Genomic DNA, 21,227 nt, shown 5'->3' with positions numbered 1-21,227 from the left:
AGAGACGCCTCCCTGCGGAAGGTGGGTGGCTCCCTTTTCGTGCTTGTCAGTTGCAGCGCTTCAGAATTGCCTCCTTTGGAAAAGGCATCCCTTTGCAAGATTTATTTCTGCAGCAGTGCCAAATAAACAAAGAGAAATGCTGTACTAAAAAAAAAAGTTTGCACTAATTAACAAGTTTTTTAAAAAGAGTAGGGGGAAACCCAAATCTATTATTAGTAATATTTATTTTTATTTATTATAATTGTTTAGCATCCTTCATCCATAGATCTGATGGCAGTTCGCAGCATAAAAATACAAGACAAAAACAGAAAAATTCTTCAGTTTAAAAAGTGCTTCTTAGGGAAAAGCAGACTCAGAAATATTCACAGTTTATTTATTATTAGTTATGAATGTTTATATCTCACCTTTCAACAAGGTCCCCCCCAGGCAGCTTATAAATATCAATAAAATAATGCATTGCTTCTTTATTACATTTATCCCCCCCCTTCAACCCAGGATAGCCAACATAGTAATAAAGAAACTGTAGTTTGAAGACCTGGGGTGGGAGGTAGGGAACCTCTTCAGCCATGAAGCTCATTGGGTGAGGTTGGCTCCGCCATTTTCTCTCAGTCTAAGCTACCTTGGAGGGTTGGGGGACCACTGCACATTGCCTTGTGCTCTTATGAGGAAAGATGGGATATAAACAGAAGAAATAAATATTCCAGTCTCAAAAGAAAACAGCGAGATAGGGTATCACTGTGGTCCAGCGTGCACACAGCCCTCTAGGCCTTTTTTGGGTGGCCCTTGGCAACATTTGATGCCCACCTGCACAGCCCTTGTGCTGCCTTCCCAAAGCCAGGTGAGTGAGGTGCTGGGCTTTGGGAAGGAGGCGTGAGGCTTGGACAGGGTCCTAGTTAGGCCTGCAGCCTCCTTCCGAAAACCTAGTCATCGCTTTCCCAGCTTTGAGACGAAGACAGGAGGGATCTAGGACCCTGCCAGAGCCTCGCACATCCTTTTTTGTTTTTGTTTTGAAGTTTCTGGTATAATTTATTCAACTTTTTTTTAAAAAATAAAATTTTATTAGTTTTATATAAAAGTTGTACACCATAAACATAACATTTTCAAACATCTTTTGAACCTTGAGATCTCCTTCCTTCCCTCCAAGGGTTCAAATTCTAAGTTTATTCCTGCATCTTTTACTGTAATCTATCTATTTTATAATCATAGCATCCAAAATCCACGTTACTTTGCAAGTGTCGTCGTATTCCTGCCAATGATTCCAGCTGTTTACAGTGGTCTCTCAAATATGTTAGAAAGTTGTTCCAGTCCTTTAAGAATACTTGGTCATCCTGATATCTGATCTTTCCCATCAGTCTTGCCATTTCTGCATATTCCATCAGCTTGTTCTGCCACTCTTCTGCGGTCTGTACTGCTTCTTCTTTCCACCTCTGGGCAAGAAGCATCCTTGCTGCTGTCGTTGACTACATAAACAGTTGTTTATTTTCTTCTGGTAGTTCCACACCTATAATGCCTAACCAAAAAGCCTCTGGTTTTTTAACAAAAGCTATCTTAAACATTTTTTTCAGCTCATTATATATCATTTCCCAGAAAGCTTTTACCACCCACATGACCACCACAGAGTCTCACACATCCTTAGCTCCTTGGCAGGGCAGCGAGGGCTGGCAGTGTGTGTTAAATTTTGGCCTCACAACCTTGCAACAAGGCAGTGGGCTGCCCACAGGTTCTGTGTCGAAGTACTATTGAGGCCTGCTTGGTAAGGAAGGTTGGACCACCCTGGGTTAGATGGAGAGATAGCTGCTGGCCAAAATTAATCCAGTCTGGGAGTAGCCTACCCAAGGATGGGTAATCTATGGTCTCACCAGAGACTGAGGAACCTCAACTTCCATCAGCCCCAACAGAATGCTCAGGGAAGATCGGAGTTGTAATGTGGCAGTGTTTGGAGGGCCACAGTTTCCCCATCCTTGTTCTGACTTTTGATTACAAATAGCACAGAAGCAGTAGCAATACCAAGTTCATGACAGTCCCCATCCGATGCTTTTCTTGGTGGTGGTTGCAGAAGTTGGGCCATCTGCGATGAATCATTCTCCTGATAAGATCTGTCTAGCTGCTGCTTGCTTTCTAAGAAGCAACGGCCTCTTCTCGAAAGGCACTCCTTCTCAGATACTTTGAGTCCCACCTTTCTCAGATATGCTGTGCAGCCGGTGAGTAATTCAGGGGTGAGGGAAAGGACTCGAGACAGGCTCAAGGACACTTTCTTCCCTGGCCAGTACGTCACCGGTTACTTAAGGCCTGAACCAGCTTGGACCAGGTGTCCTGAAGGGCTTCCTGTTTCTCCTGTGTGGATCCACCTGGCCTTTAAAATTTGCTGCTTCATCCTTCCTGAACGTGCCACTGCCTTTGGAGGCATTGTTGGTGGCAGTGTACGAAAATCCTTCCCCTCGCCCCATGGCAGTGTCCCAAAAGCATAGAGTAAATTCTTAAGTGGGGCTGATTGGTCCAAGTCGGTGGGTCTTCCTCCACTTTGAACATCCTGGTTGCAGAAGAACATAAGATGAGCCCAGTATTTGTTCTAGCTAGGGCAGGAGGTGGAGAGACACATTGCTTCACTTCTGAACCTTACCTTCCTCCAGGTTTTCACCATTGGTTTCAGTGCGGGGCAGGATTATGCTAGCTCTGATCAGGGAGAATGATGAAACCACGGAACCAGCAGATTGAAGGCTACATCTGTCCCAACTCCAGCAATGGAACACCACGTTCCTGGGTCTGACACCATCTCTGGCCAACAGGAAACACAGGCAGCTCTTGAGATAAGCCTACATAACTTTTGTGGAGGTGTTCGCCCTGCTGGTGGAACTCTTCTCCGCTGGTGAGCAGGCACCTCAGCACAGTCCTCGGTCCCTCTAGCCAGCCGGTCTAGTGGTTAGGAATCTTCTGACCAATTATCTCCCCCTCTAGTTGTATTCAGCTGGTGTTTGAAGACATTACCCTTTAAGTAAACCTTTGATTCTGTCTGTTGTTGCTAAGTTTAATCTAATTTATCTACTCTTAACTTTGGCTCTCTGCACCATTTTTGATGCTGCTTTTGTTTTCGGTTGATTATGTTATCATTTTAATGACAGCTTATTTTTCTGTTTGTTTTTTCCCATGTTAACCGCTTTGACCAACTCCTTTTGGAAGGGAAAGGTGGGGTGTAATTTCCACTCCTTTAATGTATAAATGTCATTGGCTTTAGCAGCAAACATTTCCTTCATCTGAATACCTACACTGCAAACTTAGAACGGCTAGGAATTTTGAGAAGAATCTTAGCATGCTCACCAAACCACCATTTTCAGGGTTCCTTGGGGAAAAACCATGACAGTTAAAGTGGTATAAAACTGATACCGTATTTACTTGAGTCTAATGTGCCATCGAATCTAATGTGCACCTAAGTTTTCAGAACCTTGAAACCAAAAAAAAGTATTTGCTGGTGAATGTAAATGTGCCCTTGAATCTAATGCGTACCTTTATTTTTGCAACTTAATTTGGCCCAAAATGGGGAGCATTAGATTCGAGTAAATAGGGTATAATGCTTGCAATGTTGATAAGGCCTGTCATTTTGAGCTCGCAATAAGCCCCACTGGTATATCTTTGGATATATTGATGTTACTATACTTATATCAGCTTTATACCATTTTAATTATGATTTTCCCCAGAGTAATGTCACTTGCTATGGGCGCTGCCAATACTATGCTAAGAAATCCCTAACTCGAAAAACTATAGTTCCTTGCGATGAAACAATGACTTAAATGAGGTGGAGTCTGAAGGGGAGATGTGCCTTTCTGAGTATCTTGCAGTGAAACCATTGCCCTGCATCTAGTCAATAGAATATTGGAATCAAAGGGGCATAAGTTTGATTTGTAGACTGAAATCCACATAACAAAAACTACCATAGAGATGTCAAAATTTTATAAAGTAGGCAGTCCACGGCTTCGCTTTTGTAAAAACATGGGGCCCACATACTTACCTAATTGGGAACCAATGATTTAGATGATCAGATAATGATGAGTTAAGCAAATATATGCCAAGATATGTTGGGGGGCAGCTTTGTTCATCGTTTTAACTGGATATATTTATGCTCAAATTCCAGTGTGGGTCTCCCAATAGCCCACAAAGATAACATTGAACATTCTCCATCTTTCCTTCGGGATGTGTATGTGGGTGTGTATTAAAATAAAAGATACTGCTAACAGTTCTTTTATTGGTATAGAAATTCTATGGAAAAAATGTTGTAATTTCATCCCTAGTCATTGGGATGGTTTCACTGATCAAGGCATGGTCTTAAAGTCAGACACGTTGGGTTCAGAACCGATACCAGGAAGAGGAAATGACTGTGATAATATACGGTGTGTTAAACACACTTTTTAAAACGTTTACTTGGGACTTAAAGGTGCCTGACTGGCAACATCAGACACTGTGTCTTTTATTTAGCCACAAAGCAAGTATTTAATGGACCACAGCAAAACAAGATTCCTCAGGGTAGGTCTGATCCTGTGGTTAGAAGATTTTGGAGATCAGGCCGTCAACTTCCTGGCAAGAAGCCTCCTCAAATACAGTCTGGGAAAGATGTTGGGAAAAATATAGTTGAGTCTCCATAGTTTGTGCAGCATTTGGAGTCTACTTGGTCAGAGTTACTGAGAGCCAGTTTCAGTCATGGTTTTTGTGGTATGATGGCCTTTCCACTAGTATCTGGCCGGAGATCATCAACTCCAACTTTGTTTTGTCCTTTTGGGCTGCAGTCTATTTATTCCTTAACTGTTCCATTGATTCTTATGGACATATTCCGGAGTAGCTTGTATTTAGCAGCTGTCATTTGATGTGTGTTGATGTGAACTTCATGCATCATGGTTGACATCAAATATTTCTTGCTACTGCCCTCCCCATGTGGACATCCTCACCACTTTGCATTCTTCACTGGCTGAATCAAAAGATAATGATGTTGTGCTATGTTGATTCCATTGGGGAAAAGGAGATGGGATTGCAAACTTTGGACATTTCAGTGGTTTACAGAGAAAAGGAATAAACACACAAGACGTTGGCTTCAGCGAGTGGAGATGTAGTAGAGGCTAGAAACGATGGCAAAGGACAAGGAACTTTGTGGGTTGCAGATATTTCTTAACACTGGAAGCCCCAGCTTCTTGTTTCTGATATTTTGTAGAGGTGTGATGCAAACGAGCATTTTATCCAAGTTGCATGTACTAGAAGTTTTCTTCATGATTTTTAAAGGGATGGCAATAATAGGATGTATAGTGTTTTTATTGACTGGGGAATTGATCCCTGGTCTAAGCAGGCAAAGTTCCTCAATTTGTAAATGCTACCACACCAGCTCTTACATGATCTTACACAAATAACAATGATATTACTTAGCTGCGTTGCTGCATGGGAAAATCAAGATAAGAGTTGTTTACTGAAAAGTGCCTAATTCTGCCCAAATTGCTATGTTATGCACTGTTTAGTTAGTATAACTCCAGGCACACCATCTCAAGGTTTCCTGATCACAGTGACAAATGCTAATCTTTATATATTGAGTTATTTACATACTGGTTTGATCCCATCAAGAGGTTTCTACACCTGTCTCCATCCAAGCAGTAGGCGTTGTCCCAATTCCAGGAAGGGAAAAGTACCCAAGGAGGGTGTGAAGTAGAGCCTGGGGAGAGGCGTAATTCAGGGAGAGGGGTGTAGTTAGATGACAATATAGCAAGGTCTTGAGGGTTGCATTGGGCAGGCATAGGCAAACTTGCCCCTCCAGTTGTTTTGGGACTACAACTCCCATCATCCCTGACCATTGGTCCTGTTAGCTAGGGATGATGGGAGTTGTAGTCCCAAAACATCTGGAGTGCTGAATTTGTCTATGCCTGCATTTGTGCCTCCCAAGGTTTGAGAGTCCTCACTCTTGCTCTAGACTTACCAGGGTGGATTTGATTTGAATCAAATTGATTTCAATCACGATTTCCATCACTAGTCAGTAAGACTTGATTTAAATAATTTTTTTACAAGACTCATTCTTGCTGGTATCATCTTAATATTTACAACCAGAGGAAGGTTTCATTTTTGGAATAATGAATTTCCAAAGTAGTTTTTACAGTTATATCAGAAATTACTGATTTGGTTATACTATCAGAAATACATAGACAGATAATTCTGAAATTATTGTGAAGTTTAATAAGTTAACTGTTTCTATTTGGACTTTTCTGCTGTACTTTATTGGAAGGAGAAAAACAATCATTTCCTTAGTAACAATTTAAACAATTTATTTAACTAAAACAAAAACATTATATCATATGTATCCATGTTTGCTAACTGATGTGGTTAAACAATTTTTAAAAACAAATCTTAGACTGAGTTGAAAACTTAAAACAAATCCTTATTTCCTGATGAATAGCCTTTGGACAAAATGTAACTTAAATAGAAAACTATCTTGAGAATGATTTTTTTCCTCCAAAAGCATTTTATTTTAAAAATCCAATTAAAATTTTAAAAATCCAATTTAAATAAAAAAACTGATTTATTGATTTTTTAAAAAAGCATTGATTTTTTATCCATCCTGAGACTTGCACAGTTGTCTCCTGAAGCTGTATATTACAAGGAACTATAGGTAGCTGTATTTTAGGTAAGCTTGTCCAAAATTGCACATCTTCATATTGACAAATCCCTCGTCATTTTTAAAGCGATGGCAGAGCCTCCTAGTACGCAATCTGAAATAGACTGAAGAAGACTGTACGCTCCTGTGAAAAGCAGACAGAGATTTGCTTTCTTAAAATTAGTACTTGGAACACTCTTTTGCAGAGCTTTCCTCTTTGGTCTTCCCCAGAGAGCCCTCCTTAAAAGCCAATGTACATGTTCCATTTTCCACTTCTCTTGTGTAGACATTGAAATAAACACCACTGCAGTGCATTCAGGCTCCAGGCCACATAGTAAATCTTGCAGGCTACCATATTTGCCAGTGATGCAAGCTAAAAATAAAAATAAATGTGTTTATTATAAAAAGTCTTGGGTAATCAAACATGTAACAAACTGTATCTCATAACTTTACATAATGAGTTATGCTTCGTGCTGCTCCAAATTTTGTTTTCCGTTTGTCTGCACGTAACCCTTGAGAGAATGTTTAAGTATGCACACTTAGGCTTGTATAAACTGTTTCCTTCAGACATTGAAAACATATGAAGGTGATTGCCTCTGAAGTCCACTATGATTACTTTTTAAACGCTTATTGCTGAAGGGGGTAAATGTAGATTTCCAAGAACAGATGCACAAAAAATCGCAGATGTATTTTATTTGTTTGTTTGTTTATTTGTAACAATTACAGTGTTTGTTACCAATTCCCCCCTCCCCCTCTCTCATGCATACAGGCACACAAATAAATTCTTACCACCTTCTTACTATTCCCACATTTAGCTCACATTCATACACTAACACCAACATAGTATTCTTATGGCGCTGTGGTCTAAACCATCAGGCAGGCATCAAGGACATCTGTATAATAATAACAACAACAACAACAACAACAACAACAACAACAATAAGTTAATTATACCCCGCCCATCTGGCTGAGTTTCCCCACATAACACATTATTAGTAACCCCAAATAACACATCGTGGGTTATTTGCCTTCTTGCCACCCTCAGTTTCAAGACCAGCGCTCCTTTATTCTGACAAGCTTTGGCCTTACTGGGTGGTTCATGTTTTATCTGTTGATTCTTATTTTTGTCTGCCAAGCCTGTCTCCATTTTTATCTTATACTGCTTGCTTTGTATTTTACTTTATTATGAACTTGTGGTTTTAATTATTCCAAGCCACTCTTGAGGAATGTAACTGATAATTAAGAGTAATTAAGGCAATACAGTGGTACTTTAGTTTATGAACTTAATCCGTTCCGGAAGTCCGTTCTTAAACCAAAACCATTCTTAAACCGAGGCACGCTTTCCCTAAGGAGGCCTCCCGCCACCGGTGCCCCTCCACCGTTCGGATTCCGTTCTTAAACCGAGGTAAAGTTCTCAAACTGGGACAGTATTTCTGGTTTTGTGGAGTTTGTAAACTGTTCTTAAGCCGAGGTACCACTGTAGAGTCAAATCTTGGTTGTTGAACGTAATTGGTTCCGGAAGCCCGTTTGGCTTCCAAAATGTTCGACAACCGAGGCACGGCTTCTGATTGGCTGCAAGAGCTTCCTGCACTCAAGCAGAAGCTGTGTCGGATGTTTGGCTTCCAAAAAGCGTTTGGAAACTGGAACACTTACTTCCAGGTTTTCAGCATTCGGGAGGCGTTTGGCAACCGAGGTTTGACTGTATGTGAATTCAACTGGAAAAAGATAAAATAAATCTATGCCAAGTACACAGAAGGACTGCAGTGGAACAAGTGAAGCTTTACATCTCATCATCATCATCAATTATATCCACCCATCTTCCTGAAGAAGCTTAGAAACACATGGGAGCAAATCGAAGTTACAACCAGGAATGTACCCAAGGGTTGCTTAGGTTGGCCCTTGATATAAAAGGTAAAGGTACCCCTGCCCGTACAGGCCAGTCGTGTCCGACTCTAGGGTTGTGCGCCCATCTCACTTAAGAGGCCGGGGGCCAGCGCTGTCCGGAGACACTTCCGGGTCACGTGGCCAGCGTGACGAAGCTGCTATATAAATTTGATATTAATGAGCTGGGTTGCCATATTTCAGAAAGTGAAAATCCTGGCTTTTGTCCGGGAAATTAATGACATCATATGTGTTTCTGACATCTTCCTTGAATTTCCAAACCCCTTCTCTTTCGAGAACTCGATAGGTAGAATCTAAATATTAAATTCCCACCAGGACAATTTTTAACAACATTAAAAATACCCTCCAGCTTGATATGTGTGATGAGTTTTCCTCCACACCTAGATAAACAGAGCAAGCGTTACTGCTTACTGTATTTTTCGCCCCATAGGGCGCACCGGCCCATAGGGCGCACCTAGTTTTTTGGGGGGGAAATAAAGAAAAAAATTTATTTCCCCCCCAGGCACGGGGCTGGGGCGGGGGAAGTCCGAGCTTCCCCCGACCCCAGCCCCCAGAACAGGCTGCTACCCGCAAGCTCAGCTATCTGAGCTCAGCGCGCCCCAGGCTTCTGGGTGCTGGCAGCTCTCCCACGGCCTGCGGAGAGCCGCATGAAGCCCGAAGCCTGGGGGCGCTGAGCTCAGATAGCTGAGCTTGCGGATAGCTTCCTGAAGCCTGGAGAGCGAGAGGGGTCGGTGCGCACCGACCCCTCTCGCTCTCCAGGCTTCAGCGAAAGCCTGCATTCGCCCCATAGGATGCACACACCTTTCCCCTTCATTTTTGGAGGGGAAAAAGTGCGTCCTATAGGGCGAAAAATATGGTAATTTGATTGCAGGACAAGCAGATATCGAGCACCAGCAGTTAATTTTCAGAAATTAGGGCTGGTTCAGAGTTCACAGGTTGGCCAGGGAAGCATGTGACCTGTGACAGTAGTTGGTGGCTGGTGCTGAGCCGGAAAAAAGCAGCTTCCTTTTGACTCCCTCAGAAAGAAGAGGGAGTTCATTACCCTTCAGCCGCTGCTGAGAGGCAGGGACCGAATACAGCTGCAGTCCCCACATGTTGCAGGCTGCATCATCAACTTTACAAGGAAGACCAGCCTTCCGCTTACCAGTATCCTGCTGTGCTGACTCATTTTTTCACTCCGACTGATAGAGGTAATGAAAGGTGTGAAAACAAGCTGAGAGAGTGGAGAATATTGTGTGGCTTTGAAACGATTTTTACTGTTGCCGATGCAGTTATATTATTAGACCTCTGCTTTAGAAAGGGTATCGGCGAAAACATTTCTCTTCAACCAGGCCTTGGGCTGATTGACTTGCCCTTTTTCGAGTGGGTTGTGGGAGAAGGAATTATAGGTATACGTTTTCGTTCGTATTTTTATTAAATATTTTGTGTTTTTTATAATGTCATTCTGTGTTGTGAACCGCCCTGAGATACACGGATAAATGGAGGTATACAAATTCTAACAACAACAACCACATAAATTTATTATTTATACCCCGCCCATCTGGCTAGGTTTCCCCAGCCACTCTGGGCGGCTTCCAACAAAATATTAAAAATACAATACAGTGGTACCTCGGGTTACATACGCTTTAGGTTATATACGCTTCAGGTTACAGACTCCGCTAACCCAGAAATAGTACCTCGGGTTAAGAACTTTGCTTCAGGATGAGAACAGAAATTGTGCTCTGGCGGCATGGCAGCAGCGGGAGGCCCCATTAGCCAAAGTGGTGCTTCAGGTTAAGCACAGTTTCAGGTTAAGAACAGACCTCCGGAACGAATTAAGTACTTAACCTGAGGTACCACTGTACAACATCAAACATTAAAAACTTCCCTAAACAGGGCTGCCTTCAGATGTCTTCTAAAAGTCAGATTATTTCCTTGACATATGATGGAAGGGCATTCCACAGGGCGGGTGCCACTACTGAGAAGGCCCTCTGCCTGGTTCCCTGTAATACAACAACTGATTTAACAACAACTGCTTTAAACAAAAAACAAAAAAACATTTCGAATGTATTTTAAAATATTGGTAAGACTGGTTACCTGTTGCAGTAAACATTGTGAGCCTGCATTTTATTTTTAATTCTCGTACACAGCATTAGAAAGGTTGTTTGAAGTTCTAAAAAGGTTATGCTGTGGACTTGAGATACCATGTGCTGTGTGGATTGGTGTGGCTTACTGAGAACAGAATAGACCATATGAGTGGATGGCACCACTTTACAGTGACTGGAAATATTCAAACTGCTTGTTTGAACAGTTGAAATAGAGGGGGAGAGAGAGAGTTGTGACTGCAGCCATTAGTCACAATCTAGCAAGGGACTCCCACAAGTACAGACAGATTTTTCCATGTTATATTTGCGAAATGACTATTTAGGTCATGGGGTCTGGATACGTGTGTGGTTTGCTGGATTGCAGCCTAGTGTTTCAGACTGTATAATTTCCCCCCCTTCTTCCCTGTAGTGGAGAGGGTAACCCCAGAAACTCATGGTGCTGCCTCCTCCATTGAAGTAAATGGGGATTTTCCTCTGTGCCCAGAGCATGTGGGAGACTCTGGATCTGCTGGTTTTAAAAATGTGGATCTGGAAATTGTCCAGTAGCTTAACTTAATCTTTTAATTTTGGCGAACATTAAGATTCACCTCAATGTTATTACTAGCAACAGTAAGACAAAATTAATACTATTCTTCATTGTGGACAGTAGCAGGAATTTCTTCCACTTTTTCCAGTGTTTCGAATCCGTCTTCTTTCAGATTCCCCTAGGCCGTGTTGAAGAACTAAATCTGAAAGTACTTATGAAAGCACAATAGAAACCAGTGTTAATTTCTTTTCTTGCCTGAGCCAAACTTAGTTTAAGTGGAACACTATTATTTAATGTTTAAGAGCTCATTCTGATAATTTTTTTTGAAAAATGAGTACTAGAACTGAGAGGGTACAATAACTGAATGGGAACCAGAAAATAGTTAGCTCTGGGGTCTCAGGGAAGGTACATCTCGCTCTCCTGTAAGCTGGGCAAGGAGCATAGGAACATGGAACCTGCTTTAAACCAGGCCTGCCTGTTTGTTCATATAGCTCAGGGCTCTGAATGGCAGCAGCTCTCCAGGGTTCGAGGCTGAGGTGTTTCCCATCACCTGTTAACTGATCATTTAAACTAGGAATGTCAGAAATTGAATCTGGGACCTGCTGCTTGTCCCCCAACCCTTGCACTGGTATACAGTGGTACCTCGGGTTACATACGCTTCAGGTTACATACGTTTCAGGTTACAGACTCCGCTAACCCAGAAATAGTGCTTCAGGTTAAGAACTTTGCTTCAGGTTGAGAACAGAAATTGTGCTCCTGCGGTGCAGCAGCAGCAGGAGGCCCCATTAGCTAAAGTGGTGCTTCAGGTTAAGAACAGTTTCAGGTTAAGTACGGACCTCCGGAACGAATTAAGTACTTAACCTGAGGTACCACTGTATATGACTAAGCTCATACCCCCCCCCCAACATTTCTCTGATGAAAATAGGGACGTCCTCTTCAATATTATTATTATTATTATTATTACCCAGCCCATCTGACTGGGATGCAAAATCTATACTGTGTGACATAGTCGTACCTTGGAAGTCAAATGGAATCTGTTCCAGAAGTCAGTTCTACTTCCAAAACATTCAAAAACCAAAATGTGGCTTCTGATTGGCTGCAGGAACCTCCTGCAGCCAATTGGAAGCTGTGGAAGCTGCGTCGGACGTTCGGTTTCTATAATCAGTTTGCAAACTGGAAGACTCATTTTCGGGTTTGCGACTTTTGGGAGCCAAAACATTTGGGAACTAAGCTGTTTGACTTCCAAGCTATTACTGTATTTACAATGTAATTAATTTAAACATACAATTTTAAAAATGTAGATAAAGCACGGGTTGTTTTTCAAACAGCTTGTAAATATAGCATCTACTGATCATGCCTTTTGGTGTTTGTAGAACAATCACTAGGCTTTATTTAGGTCTCTTGGTGATAAAATTCTGCAAGGAGTGAATAATAACAATTACTTAATAGTTGTGCTGATCCGCTTGCATAGTTCTGCTAAGTTTGAGTAAAACAATGTATCACTTTTAATGCAGAGTAATATTCAGCATCATTTACTAACTCAAGAAGATCCACCCTTTTTGTCACGTTCATTATGCAGAGTTATAATATAGTTATGCATTAAGCATAATACTTCAGTTTAGTTTGGGCTTGACTGGCGTTTAAAATTCCTCCATGCCACTGTCATGTCTGGAGTTGTAGTGACTTATGATATATGAGACCAACCATATTTACAAACTTGAATTTACAGCGAAGTGTGTGCCAAAGTTAAAAAACAATGGCACAAAATTATGCTTCCCTTCTTGTTTCCATCCTTGAATTCAAGCCCGCTCCATAGATTGCCACTCTCTAGGTCTAGAAGCCTGGCCCCACCCACCTTCATTTTATATGCTTTTAATGCAATAGGGAGGAAACATTGAAGGTATTTTTGGAAACAGAAATTAGAGGCAAAAGCAAGGGACAAATGAGGATGGTGATAGCTTCATTGTACTAGCTGTCAGTCGAGGTGCATACTTTTGCATCCTGAGAAGCTTATTGTCCTTTAGGTTAGCATGAAAAATGGTACCTTCCAATGTATGGCGTACTGTTCTTCCCTATCTCCATGTTAAAAATGGTTGCTATTAGGGCTGGGCGATACCTAGTTTTCAGCATCGCAATATATCACCAGCCATAGCTGTCAAGTGTCCCTTATTTGGCGGGATAGTCCCTTATTCCAGCGCCATGTCCCCCTGCTGTCACTTACAGATGAGGCTTCGTTTGGCTGCTGGCTGGGCTTTCTGCCTTTGGCTCAGAGGGGCTCAGAAGTTGAACATACCTGTGCCTGGAAAATCCCTTATTTTGGCTGCTGATCCCTTATTTTCGAGCTGCTGGTCCCTTATTTTCAAATCTGTAACTTGACAGCTATGTCACCAGCTGAACTTTGCGATATACCAATGTATCACGCTGTCTGAAATAAGGATGGTACAGGCATTGGCTGCTTCACGGTTTTTCTAGCATCGTGATTTTTGCTGGCGCCTGCTTTTTTGATTCGCTGCTCCCCGCATGAGGCAGGGAAGACCAGAGCTGGCAGAGTTAACTGGGTCTGCAAAAATCAAGAGAAGCAGTGGCTGGCTTCATTGTTTTTCCCATGCTGTGATTTTTGTGTAGCGTGTGTCTGATTCATTATCTTTTGCCAGGTCAAGAATTATGAAACTGATAATCACAATATTGACTTCAAACTGGTTTTGGGTGATATATTGATTTATCACCCACCCCTAGTTGCTCCGTGTTTTTAGCTGTATGAATAGTGTTATTTGTGAGCTGTAGTTGCCATAATATTCCATGTTTTCACTTCTGGCAGTGACGTCTGCAAGTCTTGCTCGCCAGATGCTACTGACATCTGGTGAGCAAGACCTAGGGGTGAAGATGGCAAGTCCTGGAGGGCAAGAGTATTTTCTGATTATGCAATTCCAATTTGATATCACATGATTTCATCGTTGGGTTGCAGATGCCAATTTCAAACAATACAATGATTTAATTTGGGAGGGTGACAGCGGAGGAGAGGACAAAACCAGATTATTCATTTGAAATTGGGTGAGACAGAAAAGAGGCAAGTTGTTTTGCTAATACTTGTTAAAAGCAAAATGGCCGCAATATAAACACTTACGATATATAAACTACATTGTGCTTTAAATCACCTTAACCTTGAAAGTAGGACTGTAGGAATACTTTACTCACTCATTTTGAGTACACTTGCTCATTTTGAGTATGTGGTACCTTAAACATACCACAAGCAATTACACAGTAAATGTACATATTTGGCATTGTGAAATGCTGCACGGGGCATTTTACTTTTCCTGCTCCTTTTCCCTTTCAAATTGCTTCTCAGAAAACCATCTAAATCCACATAAGTGAAAATGGAAGAACGAGAACCTTTTAAAGACAAATATCACTTTGAACTCTGCCTTGGTCAAATGGACATTTCTCCCAACACACACATTTTTCAATGCCAGTATACACATTTCTGCAAGCAATTTCCCTAGTATGACACATTTTTGCATGCTATCTTCACTTTATATTTGGGTGTTTATGCAGTCCCCTCAAATAAATGCATTTTTGTACATAATGTTTGGTTGGTGAACGACATCACAAAATTCAGAGGAGTGCAGATTTTTAAGGGATAGCTGTGCTTTGAACATTGGTTCAAGAAGATGCAAGTCAGGTAGTGTATAACTAGAACGCAAGACAAAACTGACTTCTTCCCCCAACCCTACACTAATTTTAGCTGCATTGAATTTGCCACTTCAACAACATGCTCAACTTCCATCTCTAGCATTTACTATACTTGAGCTACACTTTAGTCAGTTGCTCTGCTTTTGAATTAAAAGAGTTTTTTAGGATTGCATTCACAAACTCATACTTTCTTCTTGCGGTGTTATAATTCAGCTGTGATTTTGGCAGGGGTAGCCTTTCCCTCGTGCTTAGTCATAATTTTTGTCACCTTATGTAACAAGGCATCACGGCTCACGTTGAGTGCTGCGCTTAAAATAATTGCACGGGAGACATTTAAAAACATTTTTCTCCCTGAATTATACCTTGATTATATTTGAACTTTCCATTTCTGTATTGTCTTGTGCTTTTATTCAAAACACCAGCTCAACACTGACACTCCTCATAAAATTACTTTCATAAATATAAAGGTTTTAAGCAGGAATGTGCATAATAATTCACAGTCAAGGTTGCCTTTTTTAGCAGTTGGGTTTTTTATGTTTAAAAAATCACTCATATTTTATTCACCTTATACCGGTATACACACACACACACACACACACACACACACAACCTCCAGGCATGGATTCCAATAACAAATGCGGAATCATCTAAGTACACACACACCCGATGATATTTCCCCTTTTGATATCATATATTATTGTTTCAACAACAGTCCGTTTGAAAAGCAGTCTGGTAATACTTTCGTTTCTTGCACGTTCTTGTATATTCATTACATCACTGTATTTGTTCTTTCATTGGTGGCTGTTAAATCCACAGCATTGCTAATACCTGATCTAAAATGCACATTGACAATGTAAACATGGAGCGGGGGTACCAACTTGAATAAAATATTGAGGGGGCCCAGGTAAGCCACATCCTGCATAATTGATCGCATGACGCGTGCACACACCCCATTTGAATGGCAATGCCCATCAACGCAGTGGCGGTGGGAGAAGCTCCTCAAATATTTTATTGGGGGCCCTGAGACCCCTAGGAATTAGCTCCCATGACATGGAGACAGTAGACACTGTAACCCTACAGATTGTCGAGACCACTGCAGCTTCCTTTCCACACATACATAATAAAGTACAGTGGTACCTTGGGTTACAGACGCTTCAGGTTACAGACTCCACTAACTCAGAAATAGTACCTCAGGTTAAGAACTTTGCTTCAGGATGAGAACAGAAATCGTGCTCCAGCGGTGCAGGAGCAGCGGGAGGCCCCATTAGCTAAAGTGGTACCTCAGGTTAAGAACAGTTTCAGGTTAAGAACGGACCTCCGGAACGAATTAAGTTCTTAACCCGAGGTACCACTGTAAAACAGAATGCTAGTTTAAAGCTGTAATTGATGCAGATGTAGCTCCTGGGTTCAAAGCTGCTCTTTCCAATGTCTGTGATTTTTTGGGGGGTGATTTTTTTTGCAGGTGTATTTTGTAACATGTCACTGACACAATAATAGTGCATTAGTGGTAGAGTTATACTGGATCGTCCACATACCATTCTGCTTTATTAGTTGCTCTGTCATTAAGGAACAATCAAATTTGACTTATCAGGAAGAGTTACTAGGCATATTTTGCCACCTTCCTTCAGAAACCTGTCAATTAATACTATATCATTTGCTCTGCGTAATCCAATATTTCAGTTTTGTAGTTCTGCAGGAAGATCATTCGGGGGGGGTGATTTTTATGGTGGAAGCTACTTAAAGAAAGTTGCTTGCTTGTTTTCTTCTCTTGCCCAATAAACATGAAATGGACAGAGAGAATGCCATATGTTTACTATGGAGTGTTTTCCCTTTCCCCTAACAAATGAATCCTGAACAAAAACTCCATTCAGAAAGCTGTTTCCAACAAGTATGCAGTTACCGTGGAGGCCAAGTTAGAGCAAGCAACTTGCTGAAAGTAGCCTCCAGCATAAGTAGCACATTTTCCTGATGGGATTTCTCCATGTAGCACACAACTGAAATATTTGGGGTTATGTAGCAAATTATATACTATTAAGAGAACAATGTAAAGACAGGTTTCAGAATACATCTGACAAAATATGCCTATGAGTTCTTCTTGAGAAATGAGATTAGATGATTCACTAATGATGAAGTGGCCCGTTGCCTTCACAAAGGAAGACAGTTAATTCGTGTAGAGGCTCCCATCACTGGCAATGCATTACAGTCACACCCAGCTATTCTCCTTTCCTCCTAATATCTGGTTCCCATTCTGCAGCTCTAGAAAGAAAGGAATTCAGTCTACATTGAATGAATATGTGGATGCTGAGCCTGTACGTTAGGCGTGTAAAGTAACACGTTTGCAAGGAACCCCAGTGAGTTCGTGGTTGAGCTTCAGTTTTAACCGAATTCTCCCAAGATGGTACCCAAGAGCCTCTGTCTCAATTGCCTCTGTAACATCTCTCATTGTGTCTGCGTTAATGCTCTTAAGTTTTTTGCTAGTTCCAACCAGATAACGATTGACTGTGAGCAATATAGCTGTTGCTCATAAGCAGTGCTATTTTTCTAGAAAAAGAGGTCAGGAACTCACCATGAACGCTTCTCATGTTTTCTTATCATGGCAATGGGCATCCACCTGAGAAGTGCCAGAACTGAGTTCCAGCTGGGGGGAAAAACGCTCTGCTAGTAAGCAACAATTTCTGCTGCCCGTAAGCATGGCAAGATAGAAAGTACAGTCGTACCTCAGGTTAAGTACTTAATTTGTTCTGGAAGTCCGTACTTAACCTGAAACTGTTCTTAACCTGAAGCACCACTTTAGCTAATGGGGCCTTCTGCTGCTGCCGCGCCGCTGGAGCACGATTTCTGTTCTCATCCTGAAGCAAAGTTCTTAATCTGAAGCACTATTTCTGGGTTAGCAGAGTCTGTAACCTGAAGCGTATGTAACCTGAAGTGTATGTAACCCGAGGTAGCACTGTATCCTCTTCCAGTTTATTTTTTATATATTTCATAGAATTTATACACTGCTTGATTGTAAAACAAACAAACAAACAAACAAACAAACCCTCAAAGTGCTTTATAAAATATAAGACAGTAAAATCGGGGGGGGTGGGAATCACAGCCCTCCTTTAAAACATAAAAAGTTAAAATACTGAAAGAGTTTAAAGCAGGTTAAAGTTAGGGCAGGAGTTACTGATGGATATCGTAGGTGACAGAACGAATCTCAGCCTTCTCTTCTGTGCTTTTAGTGGACCAGGGACTCAGCTGGACTGGTAAAAGAAAAAGCATTTTACAGTGGTACCTCTGGTTACGAGCTTAATTCGTTCTGGAGGTCCGTTCTTAACCTGAAACCGTTCTTAACCTGAGGTACCACTTTAGCTAATGGGGCCTCCCACTGCTGCCATGCTGCCGGAGCACAATTTCTGTTCTCATCCTGAAGCAAAGTTCTTAACCTGAGGTGTTATCGGAGTCTGTAACCCGAAGTGTTTGTAACCCGAGGTGTTTGTAACCCGAGGTACCACTGTATATGCGTTGTATATGCAGTATAGCACCATGGCACCAGATGGCGCTGTGGAGTCCTGTCTTTCCCAACTGGATTTCCCTGTATGAGTTTACAACGCGTTTAATTGAAATGCTTCTTTGATGTGTCTAGATTCAGCCCAGGCATGAGCCCAAAGTAGAACTATTGACATGTTACCATCGCTTGGCGTTGGAAACCCCTCAACACACATAGGAACGCCTTGTTTGGCTGCTTGCCCACACACCGATTGGTTATATAGTACTTTTTGTGCCCTAAATGTAGTATTAATAGGGTCGGCCCACTCATGAGGCAAGGTCAGGCGGCAGGAACCTCAGGGACAGCAGATCTGGCCTCCAAGGAATGCATTGTCTGCTGCCGCTGTGGTGGTGGAAACCATGGCTGGTTCTCCTTGGAGACTGTATCTGCCTCCTCAGCAGCCCTCCCAATGCAACCTCTACAGCCGTCTCCTGGTGAATCGAATAAGCTGCTGCTCTCCTTCTGTCTTTGCTCCTGATGTAGATTTTTATTCCCCCTCTTGTTCCTGTTGTAGCTCTTCCCTCACCTGGCAGAGGGGTCGCCATTTTTTGGGTTCTCCTCAGGTGCCCAAATGTCTCGGGCCAGGCTTGTTGATAGTTTACTTTGCATTCTGAAAAGGCACTGTGTTGAAGAAACTGTGCTGAAGAAAGGAAGAAAAATGTGGTGTAAATTGAGACGCGGGAAATTGAGGGAAAGGACATCTTCCAAATGCTTAATAAGAAAACTGTTGGCTCAGATCTTTTATACATAAGACCACCACTGAAGAACAGAGCCCAGCTTGGGTGTCGTTGCTGCATGATTTTACATTGCAAAAATGTAAAACTTGGAACTGATTGCTTCCATGGAAACTGTTTTTTTATGACACTATTTGGTGTGACCAATAGATTTCAGCACTCACCCAATTTTGTTTAATAATCGTAATTTAATTAGCTATGGAGAGAATGATGACTAAGTAGCATGATGTGTTTGTGTCAGGCTATTATAGCAATCATATAATCCATTGAATTAGAACAATCCCTTTTTATCTGGGGCATGTACTCCCCCCCCCCTTCTGCAGTATCATTATCGGTAGCTGGGACATAGATTTTGGTACATAATTGTCAGTAAAATTCTTAGGTTTCCCCCTCCCAATAAAACAGTTATGAAGCAAATCTCTCTTTTTACTTTGCTTGGAAATGGGGTCCCACTAATAGCTCAAGGTCCTCTAAAAGAAAGAGAGCTAAGTGTGGGTGGATCAGAGACCAGAAATTAAGGACATTTCCATAGATGATTTGAAAAGGCTCTTAGAGGAGAAAAAATGCAGACTATTAAATGGAAAGAAGAGCCTCATGCACTTAAAAATGATAAATGGCTTGAAAAATTAGATACTTTATAGTATTCCAATCTTTAATGGCAAAATCTGATTTTAGAGGTGTGTGTGTGTGTGTGTGTGTGTGTGTGTGTGTGTGAGTAAGGATTGAGGCTTATTGAACATCTAAAGGATTTTGCTGTGAATCCAGACAGTATAATAGGCAGCTCTCCCCTATTGCCCACTGAATTAATAGCAAGTGGAGGTTAAGTCACAAAATGAGCTCATTGCTTTTGAAGATAGCGTATCATGTTCCTAAATCAAAGGCTCCGATATTTTCAGCAGGCTATATTTACAGATTCATAATTTTAATTTGATGTAATTTAATTTAATTTAATTTAGATGGACTCGCCTTCAGTAGAAGTTTTTAAACAGAGGCTGGAGACTAGGTGACTTTTGAGGTCGCTTCCAACACTTTGGGTTGCATTTGACTAAGTTTTCATTAGAGTAATCGCACTGATATTAATGGAACTAACTTAATAATGTTCATTGATTTTAGTGGGTCTACTGTGAATAAGGTAAAGGTAAAAAGCTAAGAGACCCCAATACTTTGGCCACCTCATGAGAAGAGAAGACTCCCTGGAAAAGACCCTGATGTTGGGAAAGATGGAGGGCACAAGGAGAAGGGGACAACAGAGGACAAGATGGTTGGATAGTGTTCTCGAAGCTACCAGCATGAGTTTGACCAAACTGCGGGAGGCAGTGGAAGACAGGAGTGCCTGGCGTGCTCTGGTCCAAGGGGTCACGAAGAGTCGGATACGACTAAACAACAACAAAAAGCTAAAGGACCCTGGACAATTAAGTCCAGTCAAAGGTGACTATGGGGTTGCGGTGCTCATCTCACTTCATGACTAAACCGCTTCTGGCGCAACGGGACACTGTGACAGAGAAACTTAGATAAATATCCACCCCATGATTCTCTGTAGGTGGCTGTACATGATTAAATTTATAAAGAACGAGTGTGTTCTCAGGATGTCATAAGAGTCAAAGCACAACTAATCTATATTCAGTGATAATGAATACACTCTTGTTTAAGAAGATAAGACAAGCATGGAAGGAGCCAACTATATCTAGTGCAAAAGTCTGCAAAAATCCCAGCAACTGGAAGTTCTGAGGAGACCACTGGAAACTGATTCTCTGGTGTATCACTTATCTATATTCTGACACTTCTGAATGACCAGCAAAAAAGAAGAGGACTGTCCACTATCTTTTAAAAATAAGTGGGTGATTCTTTTTTAACTACTACACTATTTTGCTTTAGAATTACTTCATCTTAATTGAAGGTTGCTTTGTCTTCGCGATTAAGGAATCCATGACACGTCAATTGTTCAGGCATTATGCTCATTTAAACATATGTTCCAAAAAAGACTCAAGTTTCTTTTGTTAGAATTCTATCTACAAATTTAGATATACACTTGTCATTGCTTTTTTAAAAAAAATTATTTTAATGTGACAAGCCCCATGCGCATTTCGGCTTTAAAAGGCAGAAGGTTTATTCAACGTTGAGTTGAATTCCATGCATATCTGGCCCC

The 21,227-nt window shown here is 41.5% G+C and overlaps 1 protein-coding gene across 3 annotated transcripts in view; it reads left to right on the top strand.

The window, feature by feature from the left end:
* The window catches only part of THRB (thyroid hormone receptor beta), a 179,263-nt gene that overhangs the window by 23,515 nt on the left and 134,521 nt on the right, over positions 1-21,227 (top strand). The window lies entirely within an intron of this gene.

Source organism: Podarcis raffonei, chromosome 12, assembly GCF_027172205.1.
Source record: "Podarcis raffonei isolate rPodRaf1 chromosome 12, rPodRaf1.pri, whole genome shotgun sequence".
NCBI lineage: Eukaryota > Metazoa > Chordata > Lepidosauria > Squamata > Lacertidae > Podarcis > Podarcis raffonei.
The sequence above is the reverse complement of the archived record's forward strand: the minus strand, read 5'-3'. Positions and strand labels throughout refer to the sequence as shown.